At 41.2% G+C, this 19,561-nt stretch overlaps 1 protein-coding gene and 1 pseudogene across 2 annotated transcripts in view; both read right to left on the bottom strand.

The window, feature by feature from the left end:
- The window catches only part of UNC5D (unc-5 netrin receptor D), a 620,692-nt gene that overhangs the window by 305,597 nt on the left and 295,534 nt on the right, over positions 1–19,561 (bottom strand). The window lies entirely within an intron of this gene.
- On the bottom strand, positions 145–775 carry LOC132481370 (transcription factor BTF3-like; annotated as a pseudogene).

Raw genomic sequence — 19,561 nt, 5'->3', positions numbered from 1 at the left:
GAACTGCAGTGTCCAGGGGCTTGGGCTTAAAAATATTAGAGATCTAGATTTTATCAGATCCGTAAACAAAATTTTTAAAAAGCAGTCACAATATAAAATAGCAGCTCCCAGTGACTTCAAGATTTATCCTCTTCACAAGCTGACTCAATTGTCTGCTTCGTTCTTGGAAGCCTCATCAAAATTCTCCACGAGATCTGGAACTTCATCAACCTCCTCCTCCCAATAGCAAGTGGTGCCTTTCCATCCAGAGACTGTTTGGGCAGAGCTCCAGCCAGTCTCCTTAAACTGGTCAGACTGTCTGCGCCAAGCTGGTTTAAGATGCTGGGTAGCATTTCTGTCAGCTGCTTTGTCTCAGCATGGCCTGTGAGGGTGAAAGTGTTTGCTGCCAGAGATGCCTGAACTTTAGGGCTGATCAAGTGGATCACTGTTCCTTGGTTTGTGAACATATGCACCCCTTCAATACCAGAGATATCGTTTACCCCTAACTTCTTTAAAGAGAACTGAAGTTTCCTGTCCTCTGCTGTGGCTGTTCTATGAACCACCTTCTTTCTGCGAGCCGTTCCTTTCCCACCCATGCGCACTTGTGCCTGCAGTTGGGCGAGTTTCTCCTGGTGCGTGATCGTTTGTTTCTTTCCTCTGAGGCTCCTGTCCTCGGGTTCTGCCGCGAGGTGGAAGGAGAGACAAGAGATGGCATCGCCTGGCTCCCAGGGCGGCCACCCCTGGCCCGACCTCGACCCCGAGAGTCAGCCTGAGTGGGTGCGCCTGTCCGTATCATCATCTTCCTCTCCTGCCCTGTCCCTCCCTGCCTCGCTCCTTCCGGGCACCTCCTGCCCCCGTTCCCATCCTCCTCCCATGCCAGCGTACAGAGCCTTTTTGTACTATGTTGGAGCGGAAATGGGGCCACGCGGGGGACTAGGGTTGGCGCTTAGGGGGTCTCGGGCAGACCAGCTGAGCTAAGGCACACACACGCGGGGACGCAAGATGGCAGCTAGTCACTTTCTTTACATCGGCTCAGATGTTACCTTTTCTCTGATGCCGACCCTGATGACCCTGTTCAATCCTGAAAGCCATGTCCCTCTTCACTCCCTCATGGGCTGACTTTTTCTTTTTCCGTAGTATTTTCACCTTCTAAGTTTCTAGATCACTTTTCTTATTTATAAAGCATAGTCTAGTCCCTGCTTCTCTACTAGGATGTCAGGTACACAAAGACAGGGACCTGTCTCTAGGTCACTGGCAAATCCCAAGCACCTAGACGAGACTCTGGCTCAGTAAGGCAAACCTTATACGTTCTTCTTATTGAGTCATGAAAGTTGATATAAGGATCTGCTAAGGATGCTAAGGATGATTTCCAAACAGCTCTAGAAAGCTATTCTATCCTGAATGATAAAGGGAAATATGGGGAAAAGCAGGTACTAAGAAAAAACAGTAGTTCTTAATCATCCAGGTTTGTGAAGTGGAAGACAACAAAGGGTGAAAAAGGTTGACAGTCCTTACCTTAAATGAGTCACTGTAAGAAAGAAACTAAAATAATTTGCCAGTGTTTCTCCTCAAGATTGTAATATCTAAATGACCATCAACAGACAAATGGATAAAGAAGATGTGGTACATATATAGAATGGAATATTACTCAACCATAAAAAGGAACAAAATTGGGTCATTTGTAGAGACGTGGATGGACCTAGAAGACTATCATACAGAGTGAAGCAAGTCAGAAAGAGAAAAACAAATATCATATATTAATGTATATATGTGGAATCTAGAAAAATGGTACAGATGTACCGGTTTGCAAGGCAAAAATAGAGACACAGATGTAGAGAACGTACAGACACCAAGGAGGGAAAGCGGTGGGGGGGTGTTGGTGGTGGGATGAAGTGGGAGATTGGGATTGACATGTATACACTGATATGTATAAAATGGATAACTAATAAGAACCTGCTTACATGGGACTGAGTGAACTGATGAGGATGATTATAATTTTTGTGACTTTCTGTTTGAATAACACCCCCCCAAAAAGAACCTGCTGTATAAAAAATTAAATTAAAAAAAAATTGTAATACCCTCCAAAGTTCAAGAAATTGCTCTTTGTCAGATTATAAGAATCCTACTGCATAAATTGCAAGGGAAGAAATGTAATTTAAGTTCTTAGTAAATTCAATTAGTTTTTTAAAATAGATAATGGTAAAACTTTCTAAGAACCAAGGTTAATGCAGCCAGGTAACTAATGAAGTGACCTCAGACCCGATTACTCTTTTAATATTTTAATATGTGGAGAGACAGACTTCCTTCCCTTATTCATTTTTTTCTGTGTCTTTGAGTAACGAGTCCTCAGAATACATGGTGAATTGAGATACAGTGCAAACACATCCGTAATCTGTTCTCACATTCAATAACTTAGTAGACATACACATTCTGCAGAAGAGTATCCCTAATTTATACCCTAATTAGAAATGATGATTCTTTATACAGATACACCTCTAAATTTTCTATAACAGGAGAGTTTGCCAAGTAAATTTTAAAAATGTAAATAAGACTGGAGGAAGAAACTGTTGAAACTAGTTTAAAAACTCCTATCTTTCAAGGAGTTCAGAAGCCTCCATTCTACATGAGGGCTAAGTAAATCCACTTAGTAATCTATTCAGAGAATTCAACTCTATTTGCATGGCTATGAATTGAGAAAGTTATCAAATGTCTTTTTAATTTATGTTTTATGTTTGTAACTTGCCTTACCGTAGTACATAGATAATAGTTGAGATTGTATGGGGGTGAGGTGTTCTGGTCGTGTGTGTTTTCTGGTTAGAATTATAGCATCTCAGAGTTGGAATAAAATTTAAATATAACCTTATCTCAACATCCTTCAGATGCTTGAACTTCTATCAACATATTGTCCATCTTCTGCCAAAGCACATCAGATGAGGAGGCAATCATTGCCTCTCAGTCTCCTTTTCCTTCTAAGAGTCAGAGGCCCAGAAGATTCTGGCAGTGGTTAAGCTTAATCAGCTCTGGAGTCAGAGAGCCTGGATTCAGGTAACCCCATATCACTGTGAGACCTTCAGTAATTTATTTAACACCTAAACCTCCATTTTCTTATATGCAAAATAGGGCTAAACTTAGAACTTCCTCCCTACGGTGGTTGTGAAAACTAGAATTTAAACCATACAAAATGCTTATTATTGTATTCAGGATATTGAAATCAGTGTTGTTTTTGTTATTGTTATGATCATCATTCTTCACACTGGGACAATGAGAATTAGCCAGAAATCATGTCAATTAGAATTATACAAGACTCATCTATTTTCTTGGCATCTCAGGGTTTTACAGCACCTCATGAAGCCTGGTTACTGAGAAAGATCAGAGTTCAGTGAAAGAGGCGCTGCTCATATATTGACCCTAAGGAATAATCTAGAAATCACTTCTGAGAGGAAAAGTCCCTGAAAGCTTGATTTTCCTAAGAGTTGTGAATTCTCTTACACATGAAGACTCAACAATTGATGAATTGAGGTCTTGCTAGTCAGATTCCAGTGAATAGAGACTTCACTATATAATTGGCCTTTCTATCAATTAGTCCCAATTGGTAAATTTTACTGTACATTTGTCTCTGTCAAGAATGAATTAATAATTTAATTGTGACATTACATAAATACCAGACATTGATGTATGCGTATCATCTTTGGTATACATCAATATTCCTGTTAAGTCCTTGAGAGTGCCAAGAGCAGGCCAGGTGATCAGAAGGAAGTTTTGCAGGACCTCTGTGAACCACACAGACCCAAGAACAGTGCAAAAATCACCTCCTGAAAAAAACAAGGAACTGGGTTCCAATTAATAGACTGCCAACCTGACTTGGCTTGCCAAGCCAAGATGCTGGGCAAACTGTCTGTGTTTGAGTTCACTGGTGAAGCTATGGTGGTGTTTCTTGGGCTCCGGGCAACCACACGGGGCAGAGGTTGTAAGAGGCTACTTGTCACAGTCTCAACAATGAGGCTTTATTTTCCCTAAAGGAGTCAGAGCCAGGAGCTGCTAACTGGTCACAGGTGTGCACACATGCAAGCACCCAACCAGTGATGCCTATTTCAACTTAGGAGCTGATGAGAAAGGTTGGGGAAAGTATCCAGCGTGGGGGAAGAATACAAGGGAAGAAATTCAACATGTGCTATGTCCCAGGGTCTCCAAGAGCCACATTTGCCTCCCTGATATACAATGGAATATTACTCAGCCATAAAAAAGAATGAAATAATACCATTTGCAGCAACATGGATGGACCTAGAGATTTTCATACTAAGTGAAGTAAGTCAGATAAAGACAAATATCATATGATATCACTCATACATGGAATCTAAGTTTTAAAAATGGCACAAATGAACTTATTTGCAAAGCAGAAAACAGACTTACAGATATGAAAAACAAACTTGTGGTTGCCAAAGGGGAAACATGGGGCGGGGGATACATCAGGAGCTTGGGATTAACTTACACACACTACTATATATAAGATAGATAACCAACATGGACCTGCTGTATAGCACAGGGAACTCTACTGACTGAATACTCTGTTGTGATAACCTGTATGAGAAGAGAATCTCAAAAAGAATGAACATATGTATAACTGAATCACTTTGCTGTACACCTGAAACTAACACAACATTGTAAACCAACCATACTCTTATAAAAAAAATAAAAATAAGTTAAATTAAAAATTCTTAATTCCCCCAGCAAGCTAGCCAAGCTACAGAACTTTACACAGGCTCTATATTTGGCACTGTGTTCCCTTTCTAACAGCAGGGCCCTACTCATCTGTACCCTTTCCTGGACCTCCCTTCCCACTTCTTGGCCCTGGTGCATCACCCTGTTTCCCATGAAGGCCACTTGCCCTTATTCCTACTACTTTGATGCAATAAGAGATATATTTTCCTTGATCAATCCACAAGAAATGAAGCTGTGCTCCTTCTGGGATATTGATTACTCCCTCCTGCTCCCACACTCCACCCTACACAACTTCCCTGTGTCTACGTAATTTCTGCGTATAGACCTTTATCCTACGACACATTATTAAATAGGAGGAAAGAGCATGTGTCATCAGCCAGACACCACCTGAACTTGCACAGTTTTAGTCCCTTAGCCTTCCTGAGGCATCATACCCTCCTCCTATTAAGATGGAGTTGATGATATCTACCTTAACGGTGGCAAGAATCTAAGTAACTAATTCTGTATTTCAGACATTAGCTATTATTCATTCAAACTGTTTAAGGGTTAAAATATGCTTACAAAAATCAAATCTGAGGCATGCATACTGCTATATTTCATTTTCAGAAGGTGGCAGAATTCTGCCATATACCTCCGATTCATTTCTAGACTACAAAGCCCTACATCTTTCTTTTCCAACGCTCTCCCTCTCTGCTCAGCCTAAGCTTATCACCAGTGTGTGTAATTAAGGGGCTTAGTGCTTGGCTGCCATTCTGAGAGGCACAGCTCCTGCCATGGTGCCACCTGGCAATCTATCAGAATTTGTTTTCTGCCACTTCCTGCTCTGAAATCCTCTTTTTGAGAGGAAGTTGGAAAAGACATAGAACCAGTTTCTACTTCCCAGCAGGACTTCAAAAAATGTGCCATTTGTCTTTTTGGAGGGCTCACTCTTGATTTGCCTGTTTAGTCATTACAAGAGAAGACTCAAAGGCAGTGGTTCGGTAGAAACTCTCCCCGTCTTTGTATTTCTTTTCAGAGTCCAGTGAGTGACAATCTTTCTCATTAGAAAACTCCTGGTGCTCCCTGGTCAAGTCAGAATGTCAGGCCCTAAGCAGATGAAGATAATTTTAAAAACTGAAATGATCTAGACCTAGGTCAGAGTTTCAACTTCTCTTCCCAGCTGCATCTGAAAATAACCATTAACTTTAAACAGAACAAACTAACGACCCTCCAAGGTCACTGCATTACAAATGCACTGGAGTCCACACAGTGAGGAAACAGAGTATCAGGGTGTCAAGAAGTTTCCAGATGGAAGTTTCAAGTTTTTAAAGCATTCCCCATTCCCACCTGTGTTAACCCACTGGTTTCTTATAACAGCCCTGGGAGATGTCATTATCAAGTTCATTTTACTAAGAACATTTTAGTGCCCAATTTGCCACCTCAGGACCAGTGAGTGACAAGAACAAGGGCTTCTGACTTCAACTTCAGCATTTTTCCATCAAACCAGAGCCCTTACAACCTACTCAGTTCCAAAAGAAAGGTTCCTACGTATTTTTCTTCTCGATTTGTGTTTTATCAATAACTGAGACCCACGACAATGTCTCCATCTGCCAAACTGTGTTGTCACCGTCCTCCAGAACCTTGTCCACAAAGTCATTCTTAATTACACAGACAAGGACAGGCTGCCTCTAACGGCACCGATAAAGGCGGCATTTCACCCACACTGCAGGTCTGTCAACAGGGGCTGATGGGAAGGGAGGTCCTGATGGAGAGGTGCCCAAAAGGCTCAGCCCTACAAAAACACCTTCAAAAGGGATGGGTCAACCTGACAAACATGATTCTGAAAACTCAGGACAATATTAAATAAATCAGTTAAAGCAATACGGCCCCTCACCTACTCCTGGAGGTTGACAGCCCTCTTCCAACAGTGCTGATCCACAAAATCATGCCTGTCCCACTCGGGATCCACAGGTCCCTTCCATCTCACAGTCCTTGAATGCCTACAGAGTCATTAGCCTGCGCTGGACCACAGCTGCCCTGTTCCGAATCCCCCTCTGATAATATCCCCTGCAATGACTTCACTGGCACTCTCAGACTCCTCAACAGATGGGAGTCCTACCCAAAGCAAACAGGTCTCTGAATTAGGTTGTAAGTTATAAGCTTTACTTTGTGAGCTCTAGAATCAACAACTGGCCCATCATTTTCTAACTGTGTGGCCTTAGGCAAGCTTTTTTTTTTTTTTTTTTTTTTTAAGCTGTGAGGCATGCGGGATCTTAGTTCCTCGACTAGGATCGAACCCGTGCCCCCTGAAGTGGAAGCTCGGAGTCTTAACCACTGGACTGCCAAGGAAGTCCCTTAGGCAAACTATTTAAATTTTCAAACTTCAGACTCTTTGTCTCCAGTGCTGAATAGTTCTACCTACATCTCTAGTGGAGGAGGAAAGCCATCTACGACTCTCCTTTGCAAGGCTCTGCAAAGTTTTATGCCAATCAGGATAACAATTCCATTTGCCTTACCAGTAATAGGCATGGGAAACAATTTCGACCATTAAGATGTGAATGACAGTATGCTAGGGGACTTTGAGACTTAAAATGATACACTCACATAGAAAGGACCTTTCTTCTACTAGACAATGTTGTGTCTGGATGTGATGGCTGGAACGGCTACAGCTATCTTGTTAACATGAGTGGAGTCAGCCTGAGTATACATTCAGCTAACTCACGAGGATTATAATGTTCCAAAGTACCTGGTTTTCTGACATCCTCAATGAATGGCTGAATTAATCACTTACGTTGCATCGAGTAATAATATTGTTATAATTTACATCATCTGAGTCAGGGCTTTTTCCTACCACTCGAAGTTAGCAGAAAGCATATTAACTGATAATTATGACAATATCTAACAACAAATGTCTCAATGTCAAGTATTATTTGAAACATGTCAGTATATTAGCTTATTTGATTATCACAACAATCCTTTCAGGCTGTTAGGAAATAGCACAGAGAGGTTAAGTTACCTGCTCAGTTCACCTAAGAGGAAGCAGAAAAGGAAGCATTTGAGACCAGGCGATCTGGGTCAGAGCCAACCACTGTGCAAAATCTCTTTTCTTACTTACATGCATTATCTCATATGGGGATAATATGCTTAGCTTTAAAATAAAGTCATCTAGACAACCTCTAATGCAAAGTTGGAGGAACTTAAATATGCTGGTAATTTTGTACTAATGATGATGTGTTTCATGTGCTTACGACAGTATCAGCAATCTCCTCACCCACTGTAATTGCTTCATTGCATCCTCCAGTATCTGAGTTTATTTTTTGCACAGACCCTCACCACAAACCTCCCAATGGTTTCTTGATGGTCTACACCCCCATCATCAAACTGGTCACAAATGGGCCCCAACTTACGCCTGATTCTCAGTGCTGGCTTTTCTTCTCTCTGGAGCTTCCAATGTTACATGCCACTCGGACTCTCAATTTTTTCATTGATTTTTTAAAATTATTTTTTTGAACAGCTGATTTAGTCTCTTCAAGCCAGCTTAGAAGAGTAGCTTCTGGCCATTCAATGGTACTAGGACCCATTTTCCTTTTTGTCTTCTAAATATTCCCCTAATTTTCTGACATCTTTATATCCACCATTCCCAAGTAATTGAATCCTGAATACGTTCATATAATCCCATCCTTACCCAGTCTAGCACAATGACTCTTTTATCTCCTAGTGGCCTCGGTGAGTTTGCTTAGCTGTTCCTCTATTTGCAGAGGGCACCTGAGGATGGAAACAGGTTGCTGAATGGTGGGGGAAGGTGGATTCTGCTTTCCTGCGAGGGAGGAAGAGCCATCACAAAACCACCATGACCAGAGTCCTTAGCTATATAGTTTTACAGCAACTATATGTAATACTTCTTGGTATTCCCAAGGTGGCTTGAAAACTAACAGCTAGCATCGATAGATCATCTATGATAGGCAATGACCAAGCAAGGATGTATATCAGCTCTTTTAATCACCCTTACAGTGCTACCTTCCTGTTAGTTCTCCATATGACAAAGGTCAAAACAGAAAGGTTATGTAAGTTGCCCAAGGCCGCACAGCTGGTCATGGCTAACTCAGGCTTTGACTCAGGTGTCTGGGTCCACAACCAGCGCCCTTAACAACAGTGTCGTAACACCAGAACTAAGTGAGAATGTATCAATAACCATTGCTTCCTTCCAGCCAGAAAGTCCTGTGAACATGTGACCCAACCTCCCTCTAAACTTGACCTCATACCCTCCCCAGCCTAGGAGACCCTCATATCTTTGTTATCTGTCTGCCTCTTATCCATCCTTCGAGAACTAAAGCTAATTAAGATCAGCCGAACATGGCAACGGTTCCATGTGTTAAAAATCACAGGAGATAAAACTGTAAAGTAGGAAATATTGTTTCTTGAATTTATGTCGTATGTGTTCAATATTGATGAACACTCTTCCAGGCACACAGCTAGCATGCATGTGACAGGTAGCTATATTTAATGTTCTTTTCACTGTCCCGCTCTCTTTCTTTAGACCTTAAGATAGCACCAAACAAGGAGGCATTTTTAATATACACTCTTCTGTAATGATGATTCAGAGGGATGGACACTAGGGGTGGGAGTGGAATTAAAATTCTAACTCCCTTTCTATTAAGAAAACTTCCAGCACAGCCTTTAAGCATTCTAATTAACAAAAACTTATGGAGAAACTTATTAAGAGTAATGCGTAGCATAAGAGAACACAACTCTAACAGAGAGAGTGAAATACACAAATTCTTGAGCTGAGGTCAAATTCTATCTCTGACATTTGCCAACTCTGATCTTGGGCATGTCATTTCACCCAAGGGCAGATTCTGATGCCAGCTATACCTTTGTTTGAGTCCTGGCTTTGCCGTGTTATTAAGCTGTGTGAATTTGGGCACTGCTGCAAATCACCTGGGGATGCTGTTAAAATGCAGGCTCTGATGAAGCCATTCTGGGGAAAGGCATGACATTTTGTCTATCTACCAAACTCCGAAGTAATATGCGAAGGGCCTACAGATCCACTTTGAGAAGGTATTTAAGCAGTTTCCTCATCTGTTAAAAAAAAAAAAAGAAAAATGAAAAGAGAGGTATCTACCTCATAGAGTTCTTGATACTACAGCTGACCCTTGAACAACACGGGTATGAACTGCGAGGGTCCACTTACAGGCAGATTTTTTCAATAGTAAATACTACAAATCTACAAAAGTCGTGGTCAGTTGAACCCGCAGATGCCCAGGGCTGACTATCCGTTATGTGGAGATTTTTGACTGTGTGGAGGGGGGACGCCCCTAACCCTCACATTGTTCAAGGGTCAACCGTATATGTGAAAGAAGGGTAGTTACTAAATGTTAGGAGCACTGAAGCTCAGGAAGCTTTCACTTTGATCCAGGCTGGTAAGGGCAGTCCTCAAATTTGTCCCTGCTCACACGCATATGTGACAATTCTGCTTAGATCTGAACAGTACCTCGTCTTTATATTAAAAAGGACTATTAAAAAGGACTTTGGGGGGCTTCCCTCGTGGTGCAGTGGTTGGGAGTCCGCCTGCCGATGTGGGGGACACAGGTTTGTGCCCCGGTCCAGGAAGATCCCACATGCTGTGGAGCGGCTGGGCCCGTGAGCCATGGCCGCTGAGCCTGCGCGTCCGGAGCCTGTGCTCCGCAAGGGGAGAGGCCACAACAGTGAGAGGCCTGTGTACCGCAAACAAAAAAAAAAAAAAAAAAAAAAAAAAAGGAAAGGACTTTGGGGATTTCCCTGGCAGTCCAGTGGTTAGGCCTCCAAGCTCCCACTGCACGGGGCACGGGTTCAATCCCTGGTCGGGGAACTAAGACCCCACATGCTGTGAGGCATGGCCAAAGATAAAAATAAATAAAAACAAAGATGACTTTGGCTTGTAGGAAGGATAACTTTATGGGCTGCCCTTATCTCCAAGTTCACCCCACCCTGGGACTCTTTATCTAGTTCTCTCTGTGCTTTAGGTAAGCTATGCCATGATGTCCTTATCAGTGAGGCTCTGCAGAAATGAAGAGGGGGAACTTCCCATAAAACATGTTTATAATTGGCTGTGTGAGACCAACACATTTATATCTACCAATGAGGATTAATATGCTCATAAAACACCAGTAGTAGCTGTCTCTCTCACCAGCTGAGAAGAAAGCATTATTCCACTGCAGTCTCTTTTGTATTTAAATCCATATTTTACCTACATATATATTTACAAAACAAATTTTAAATATTAAGTAGAATGCAAGTTATAACAAATAATCATGTTTCCCACACTTACTTAATGCCAAGGTTGAGAAAGGAAATCGCATCAATAACATGAGTCAGTCCCTCAAACACAAGGCTTTATTTGTTAAGACATCAAATAAAGCACAAGATGGTGTTTGCTCATAGGTAACATACCAAAGCAGGAAGCCCATAAGCTCAGGGGAATTCTACATTCATTCAAATAGATTCTAATGATGGTAAGAATGGGGGTAATTTAATCCAAATTGTTTAATTCTGAATGAGAAAAGAGGTGACTAAACGTTTCTTTTTCCCTTCCTTTTTGTCTTCTGTGTGCCCTTGCACAGAGACTTCAAAAACCAAGACAGCTGCAGTGAAGCTTTGGTTCTGGGTAACTTGAGAGGTTTCCCCCAAAGGGAGTTCATTTCTCTCTCCATCACAACACTCAGCCACTGCTACCTGGGGCTCAGCCCATTGTGATCTGCTTTTGAGAGCTCTCCTCTCCTTAGCTTAAGATCTCTTGTACAGACACCTAAATGCAAGCAGCCATCAGCACAAAAGCAACATCTAGGGGACAAGCAGGCTGCAGGCTAGCCAGTGAGGGCACTTTTGCTTTTAGCCTTTGTCAGGCAGCGCCCAGAAGTGATGGAGTTCCTCGAATTTATTTCTGACCCTAAGCCCCTCTATACAGACGGACTTATTCTGTCTGCCTTGGTAATCACATTTTGTGAACACTGTAAACTTTTCCACAGAGCACTGTCATGCCTGACTGTCTTCCTGCTTCTGGTCGTCAGACATCACATTTACTGAGCACCTACCATATACCAGCTAATGTGCTAGGCACCGGTGCACAAATCAGACATGTTCCCTGATGTCACCGAGCTTATGGTAAAGCACCCACACATGTTCCCTGACGAGCTTATGGTAAAGCACCCACAGAGGCACCAAGAATCGTGGTCCTCTAAATGACTAAAGGGATCTTTCTCACTACTCCCCCGGCCCCACCACTTTTTATAACAGTTTTATAAACCCCTATTATAGGGTTTTTGGTTTTATTTTTAACTAACCCTTTTTTTTTTTTTTTTTTTTGCGGTACGCAGGCCTCTCACTCCTGTGGCCTCTCCCGTTGCAGAGCACAGGCTCCGGACGCGCAGGCTCAGCGGCCATGGCTCACAGGCCCAGCCACTCCGTGGCATATGGGATCCTCCCGGACCGGGGCATGAACCCGTGTACCCTGCATCAGCAGGCGGACTCTCAACCACTGCGCCACCGGGGAAGCCCTAACTAACCCATTTTTAGAAGGTCATATTTACCCATCTCCACTCCCCAACATAGACAATATCTGGTCAATTTCACAATGCTCTTGCCCAATCATTTGCTTTAATTTCATTCATATGCACGCATTCAATCAATCACCAATCCTTTAACTGAGCAGCTGTAGTATGTGGGCTTTGTACTAAGCATGAGGATAACCACCAGCCCTCAAGAGGCTCCTAGCCTAGTAGGCAAGGTGGAGGCACTCAGTGAGTACGATTTGATGAGTAGTATAATGGGAAGTTCAGTGGCACATATATACAATGGAATATTACTCAGCCATAAAAAGAAACGAAATTGAGTTATCTGTAGTGAGGTGGATGGACACGGAGACTATCATACAGAGTGAAGTAAGTCAGAAAGAGAAAAATAAATACCATATGCTAACACATATATATGGAATCTAAAAAATAAAATGGTTCTGAAGAACCTAGGGGCAGGACAGGAATAAAGACACAGACAGAGAATGGACTTGAGAATATGGGGAGGGGGAAGGGGAAGCTGGGATGAAGTGAGAGAGTGGCATGGACATATATTCACTACCAGATGCAAAATAAATAGCTAGTGGGAAGCAGCTGCATAGCACAGGGAGATCAGCTCGGTGCTTTTTGCCCACCTGGTGGGGGGGATAGGGAGGGTGGGAGGGAGATGCAAGAGGGAGGAAATATGGGGATATATGTATAGCTGATTCACTTTGTATAAAGCAGAAACACACCACTGTAAAGCAATTATACTACAATAAAGATGTTAAAAAAAAAGATGCCAGAGACTACTTCACAGTGGAGTAGTTGAGTCATTGGTTCATGCATACACAGCTTGACTAGAAACATAATAGAAGCATTTCACACCTTACAAGCCTAACATCAGTCAATAGAAGAGATAAAGACAAATATCCTTGAAAACTAAGTATTATTAGATTACATAGCTTAATGCCATCAAAACATGAAATCAATTATAGTCAACCCTCGGGATCTGTGGGTGATTGATTCCAGGACCCACTATGGATACAAAAATCCACAGATGCTCGAGCCCCAGTGTCAGCCCTCTGTATTCACAGGATCCACATCCACGGATTCAACCAACCACGGATACAGAGGGCCAACTGGTTTTAAAATGAAAGGTGATGTACTAATCTGTCTGTTGTTTAATGCTGTCTTGGGTTTGAGTGGTGCAAGATAACGTTCACGCCTTCCCAATTTGATATTTTCACTTGCACAAAAATTCAGTTAGGGGCTTCCCTGGTGGTGCAGTGGTTGAGAGTCCACCTGCCGATGCAGGGGACACAGGTTCGTGCCCCAGTCCGGGAGGATCCCACATGCCGCAGAGCGGCTGGGCCTGTAAGCCATGGCCACTGAGCCTGCACGTCTGCAGCCTGTGCTCCGCAACGGGAAAGGCCACAAGAGTGAGAGGCCCGCGTACCGCAAAAAAAAAAAAAAAAAATTCAGTTAGAATATCAGATATTTTGCATTTCCAGCATGGACATTAATGAAACATGGAGGGGAGGGGGATGAGAAAATGAGATCTTTGAGTTGCTATGATTCACATTTTTTTTCAATATCATGCAATGTTCCCACTAATGAGTAATAGCTGAGAAGCAATATAGGGTATTAACTGTTACATATTAATAACGCCCTGCTGCTGGAGAACAAAAACAGGCCTTTACGTGCTGCTTATAAACAGCTTATACGCTCCTGCAGCTTCTGCTTTGCTCTGTTCATCCCTCCAAGCTACTCTTCTTAAAAGCTTTTCAACATTAAAACCAAAACTTTCAAGGGAGATGAAATGGGCTCCTGAAAAATTGCTTCCTCTGGCTAGACGGTGCCAGAACAGATATAATTAAAATATACTTACAACAGTTATTTAAAAGTCTTCACCCCAGAGAACAAAGTTTGCCAACCACTAAACTCAGTGTAGTCACTGAATCACATGTGGTTTCTTTGGTAGCAAAACTTATCACTTTGGTCAGTTAAGTTATGATAAATCAAAGAAAGAAACTTCCATGGGGGAGAATTAACCAACAGCAAGGCTGATACCCAACTTTCACAAAGAATAACTGAAACCAAGATTCCTCCCAAATGCAGCTACAGACTTAAGGTAGGTGCTTATCAGGCCTCTGGTCTGAATTGTCTGCTAATATATGGACTTGCAAACTGGCAGGAGGACAGCACTGAATGAAGTGAATCCTGCCCTGATCATAATTGCACCTGTGGTGTGTGGTGTTGATTCTTTGCTAGAGAAACACTACATTTACCGAAGCTGTTGGTCTGAACCAATCCCCAAGCTCTTCCCTCAACTTGATTTGTAGATCAATTGTTGTGATTAAAGTAAAGGGATTTGAGGGAGCCAAATGCTGATTCAAACACTCAAGGTGCTTACAGCAGTGTTATTCACATCCTGCTTTAGACCAAGCTGGTGGAGTTCTTGTTTCCAAGCAAGGACGTCTCAGAAAACTGCTGAATGCTTGGAAGCTACTGTTGGGGGGAACAGGACCTACGCAGGGAAAGAAGAGCATGTGGATGAAAGTAATGAGAATATAGAGGGTACGTTCATAAAAACTAAATTTTTGCCAACGATGGTGTGATTCACACGCTTCCTTACGTGGTTGTTTCAAGCTAATCAAGCTGGGTTTGCAGAGCATCTATGTACACTCAACTACGACTCCGTGGTCATGCCTGATGTCTAAATCCAGCCAACCACCTTAAGAGGAACAGACCAGCCACATCAATACGAGATGTGCCAACATGGCTGAAACACAAGTCCTAAAACCAAACATATATCTGCTCACATCTCGCCCCATTTTCTTCCCGGGATACTGGAAGGGGTCCATCTTCTTCTTCCTCCAAGGGTGCATTTGATCCTATCCCTCCTGCTTTTCCAGGATGCTCGCCTAATCACATTTTCCTTTCTTTCCTATAGTACAAAGCTTTCCCATTTCCCTGTAGTGATCCTTCTGGTCAAGATTTAGCTGTGATTAAATCTCTATCATGTTAATCAAAAACAGTATAAGATCTACATTCCACTATCTTTCTTCTCCTTCACAAGAGTGACCTACATTCACGGTTCCTTGATGCTCAATCTGTAACCTACTCAGTCTAGAAACAGTCAACCAACACAGGTCCCACCAACATCACCAACGGTTTCCATGACGATAGCTCCAATGGACATTTTCAGCCTCCAACTTAATTTATAACATCTGACACATTTAACAACTCCCTTGTTCTTGAGATGTTATTTTGCTCTTGTTTGTCCTTAATCTCAAAGGATGTTTCTTCATGGTTTCCTTCAAATCCATCCCTGACTTGATTATTGAAATGTTGGAACACCCCAAGGTCCAGTCCTAGGTCATGTTTTTTCCTTGTGTTCTTTCTATCCCTGTTCTGAGCTTCAATTTACAAAAAAGGCACCTGACACTTGACATGTCCAAGACCTCCCTCATCTCTCCCTTCCCCATCGCCAACCCTGCCTCACCTCTGGTGCTGCCCCTCTAAAGGAAAGGTCCCACCAGGTTTCAACTGGGTAGGTCAGCTACAATATGGATGCACCTCAAATAGTCTGGTGAGTGAAAAAAGCCAGACCAAAAAGAACAGATTCTATGATTCCATTTATATGAAATGCCCATAAAAGGCAAATCTATAGAGATCAAAAAGTAGATTAGTAGATTTTCCCAGAGATGGGAAAGGGGAGTGACTAAAAATGGCCATAAAGTTTCTTTTTAGGGTGACGGAAATGTTTTAGAATTAGACTGATGTTGGCAGTGCAACTCTAAAAATACACGAAATTTTATTGAGTTGTACACTTAAAAATGGATCCACTTTGTGACATGTAAATTGTACCTCCATAAAACAGTTTCTAAAAGTTACATAAGTAGGAATTATATTTGACTTTCCCCCCTTTTCTCTCTCACCTCCATTTTCAACCTATTCCTAGGTTCCACCCATTAGACTACTAAAATGTTACTCCATTCATTCATTTCTCTCTATCGTGCTCTAATCTAAATGAGCATCATCTTTTCCCTGACTATTGCAATGGACTTTTCACCAGAGTCTCCCTTCAGTTCTGGCACCCATAACAAAGTGTTCTCCACACTTCAGCCAGAAAGATCTTTTCTGCTTAGAAATCCTTTACTGACTCCCAGAAGTCCCTAGATAAAGACCACATGCCTTAAATGACCTGAAAGACCCAGTGTGACTGGCCAGCTGACCCCTCTCCAGCCTTTCACCCCAGTCTCTCCTCCCCATATCCTGCTGGGTCAGCTACATGTTTTTATCTGCAGTGTTCTTCCACCCCTCCTTCACCTGCTCAATTCCAACTCCCCCTTCTCTGGGTAGCAGCCCAAGAATTAGCCTGAGGGAAATTAACCATTGGTTACTGCCCTCATAGAACCATGTTTCTTGTCTTCAGAAAACTAATCCCGTATTACTCAGCCATAAAAAAAGAATGAAATAAGGCCATCTGCAGCAACATGGATGAACCTAGAGATTATCATATTAAGTGAACTCAGAGAAAGACAAATATATCACTTATATGTGGAATATAAAAAATGATACAAATGAACTTATTTAGAAAACAGAAATAGACTCACAGACATAGAAAACAAAGTTATGATTACCAAAGGGGAAAGGGGGGGAGGGATAAATTAGGAGTTTGGTACTAACATTTACACAATACTATATATAAAATAGATAACCACTGGCAACTAGACTCAATATTTTGTAATAACCCATAAGAGAAAAGAATCTGAAAAAAAGAGATATGTATGTAAGTGTAACTGAATCACTTTGCTATACACCTGAAACACAAGATTGTAAATCAACTATACTTCAATAAAAAATTAAAAAACAAAAAGAAAACCAATTCCAGTTTGTAATTAAACATTCACCACTGTGACGATTTGGGTTAATATCTGCCCCTTTTTCCACCCATGGAATTTGCATGAGAGCATGGAGTACATATGTATTTGTCCTTGTGGTCACCATTGTATCTTTAGCACCTAGACTAATACTTGGATGTAAACAATTAGTTCAAAGAATAGCTTCTCTGGTAGTAATAGTTAATATCAACAATTTTTATTAATATAATTCCTTTCTTAAGACAGTCAAAGGGTAGGACATGGCTATTACTTTTAGTATTTCAATGATATTTTCATACACACACACGATCCTTAATACACCTGTGAAATAATCTAGTTTCCTGATCTTCACTGAACCCAGGTAAACTGAGGACTGAAATGAACAAGCTAGTTGGGCCCAGAGGCCCAGCCAAATGGAGATACGACCAAGCACATAAATATCAGGCAGAAATTACTTTTAAAGCTTGTCTCTAAATCATGACTTTTCTTCTATTTAATAGAATGAGCCTCTGCCAGCCAAATAGAAATTTCACACTCCTCAAATTCTGCTAGGAAAAAAAATGTTTTGACATCCTTTCCTTATCTCTACATACACTGACTTCTCCTGGAGCTTCTGTATGACAGCACCTCTGGCAAGGCCAGACTCCTCAGCCTCTCTTTTCCCTGTGATTAAAAATAAGCTCCCAAACATCACTTGGCAATAAGGCTAGCTGTCAGCGTCTGGTCCCAGCTCAGACACTCTTCTTATGCCCTGGGCAGAACTCTGAGCCTCACTGGGCCCATTCCCGGAGCACCACCCCCTAATCCAAAACCAGGAGCCCTTAAGAGACCAGACAGAGAAAGAAACCTGAAATGCTGGGTAGGAAACGTGCCAAAACTATGTTTCTAAGATTCTTCTATCAGAGACTTTTTAAAATAAAATCATTAAAAAGTACAATGAAAACAGGACAAATGAAAGTTCCTTTTAAAAAAAAATACATGTGAAAGATGAAGAACTAAAATCACAAAAATTTAACTAACCAATTTTGATGTTGTAGATGGGGACAAAATTCTGATTTGTCAGCATCATTCTGGACAATTACATCTAAATAAATATTCCAAGCATTTGACTCAACTTATGCAAGGCTCACTTTAGAAATTAGAATTCTGCCAGTGTGTACAAACGGTTTGAATAGCAAATAGTGAATGGAGAATACCGCTTTTGACCACGGTCACTATCTACCTGTAATTCGTAGGAAATCAATTCTTTCCAGAGATTACAGATATTCTCCCTAAAATAAACATAACACTTGGCGCTCTCATAGGATTTTTGGAACAGTAACCAAAATATTGTAGTGCAAGTTTCTAGGAGTTTAGGAAAAATATATTATCAATATCATTTACCCAAGTAGGGTAAACACACCTAGCATGTCAAAGAAGTTCACAGTAATGCAAGGTATTGTTAGAGTGTAACAGCATGTTTAATATACATTATTTCATTTTCTTTAGAAACATACTGATCTCAACTCTTAGGAGCTGTTCTGAAGAGAAACATTTAATTAGATTCTGTATTACTGGAAACCACATAATTTTATATTTAACTTTATAATACTAAGCACCAATAATCTCACAGAGAAGGTAGTCTGTATATTTGTTGAGAGTTCAGGAGAGGGAAAACCAATTACAGGGACACTTTAAGCATTTAGAACAGACAGGAGAGAGAGAGAAGGTGAGAAAGGTCACTTTGAGAATTTGACTCTTTACTTGGCATCCATTTTACTAAAGGGATCCATCTACTAGTAAAAAGTGACTTAAATGATCTTTCAAAGAATTCAAATATCAGTTATTTAAAAACAAAATAATTAAAAATCAAGTTAATTTCTAAATATTTTCATGTATATTCCTTTTGCTTAAGAAAAAATTCACCTATCGTTTTCAGTAACTTTTTTCCCGGTATAAACTAGTAAAACATAGAAATGCAGGGTCTCCTATTCACAGAAATGTGGTAGAAAGTTTGTCAATTAAAGAAAGAAAATAAGTCTCCATTAAAACCCCTTCTAAAGAGTTCTACAAACTTAATATAACTTAATATTCTGTTGAATTAAAAAATACCAAAATCTCAATATTAATAAGAAAGAAAAAATTTAATAACACCCACAACTCTTTTTGTTTTAATGCCATTTGTGGGTTTGGAATTTTGTTGGTTTGTCTAATTCTTGTTTTGCGATTCAAACAACCTAAAGATACCCTGAAATTATTTGCCAACTGGAAAAGCAAATTCAGTAACTGTAAACATAGGACCAACAACGTAAGGAAATTCTAGTGAGTTTTAAAGCATTTGGCTTCCAGACCCAATGTGACACAACATTTCATACAACACACAACCTAGACACTCCCTCTCAGAGAGACGGATAACAGGATTCCTATTTTCAAGACTAGGAACAGACGCTTAACTACAAAGTGAACTGCCTTTTCTTTTTGTCACAGGAT

The sequence above is a fragment of the Mesoplodon densirostris genome, chromosome 20 (assembly GCF_025265405.1).
Source record: "Mesoplodon densirostris isolate mMesDen1 chromosome 20, mMesDen1 primary haplotype, whole genome shotgun sequence".
NCBI lineage: Eukaryota > Metazoa > Chordata > Mammalia > Artiodactyla > Ziphiidae > Mesoplodon > Mesoplodon densirostris.
Note: the sequence above shows the minus strand (reverse complement) of the source record. Positions and strands in the feature narration are given on the sequence as shown.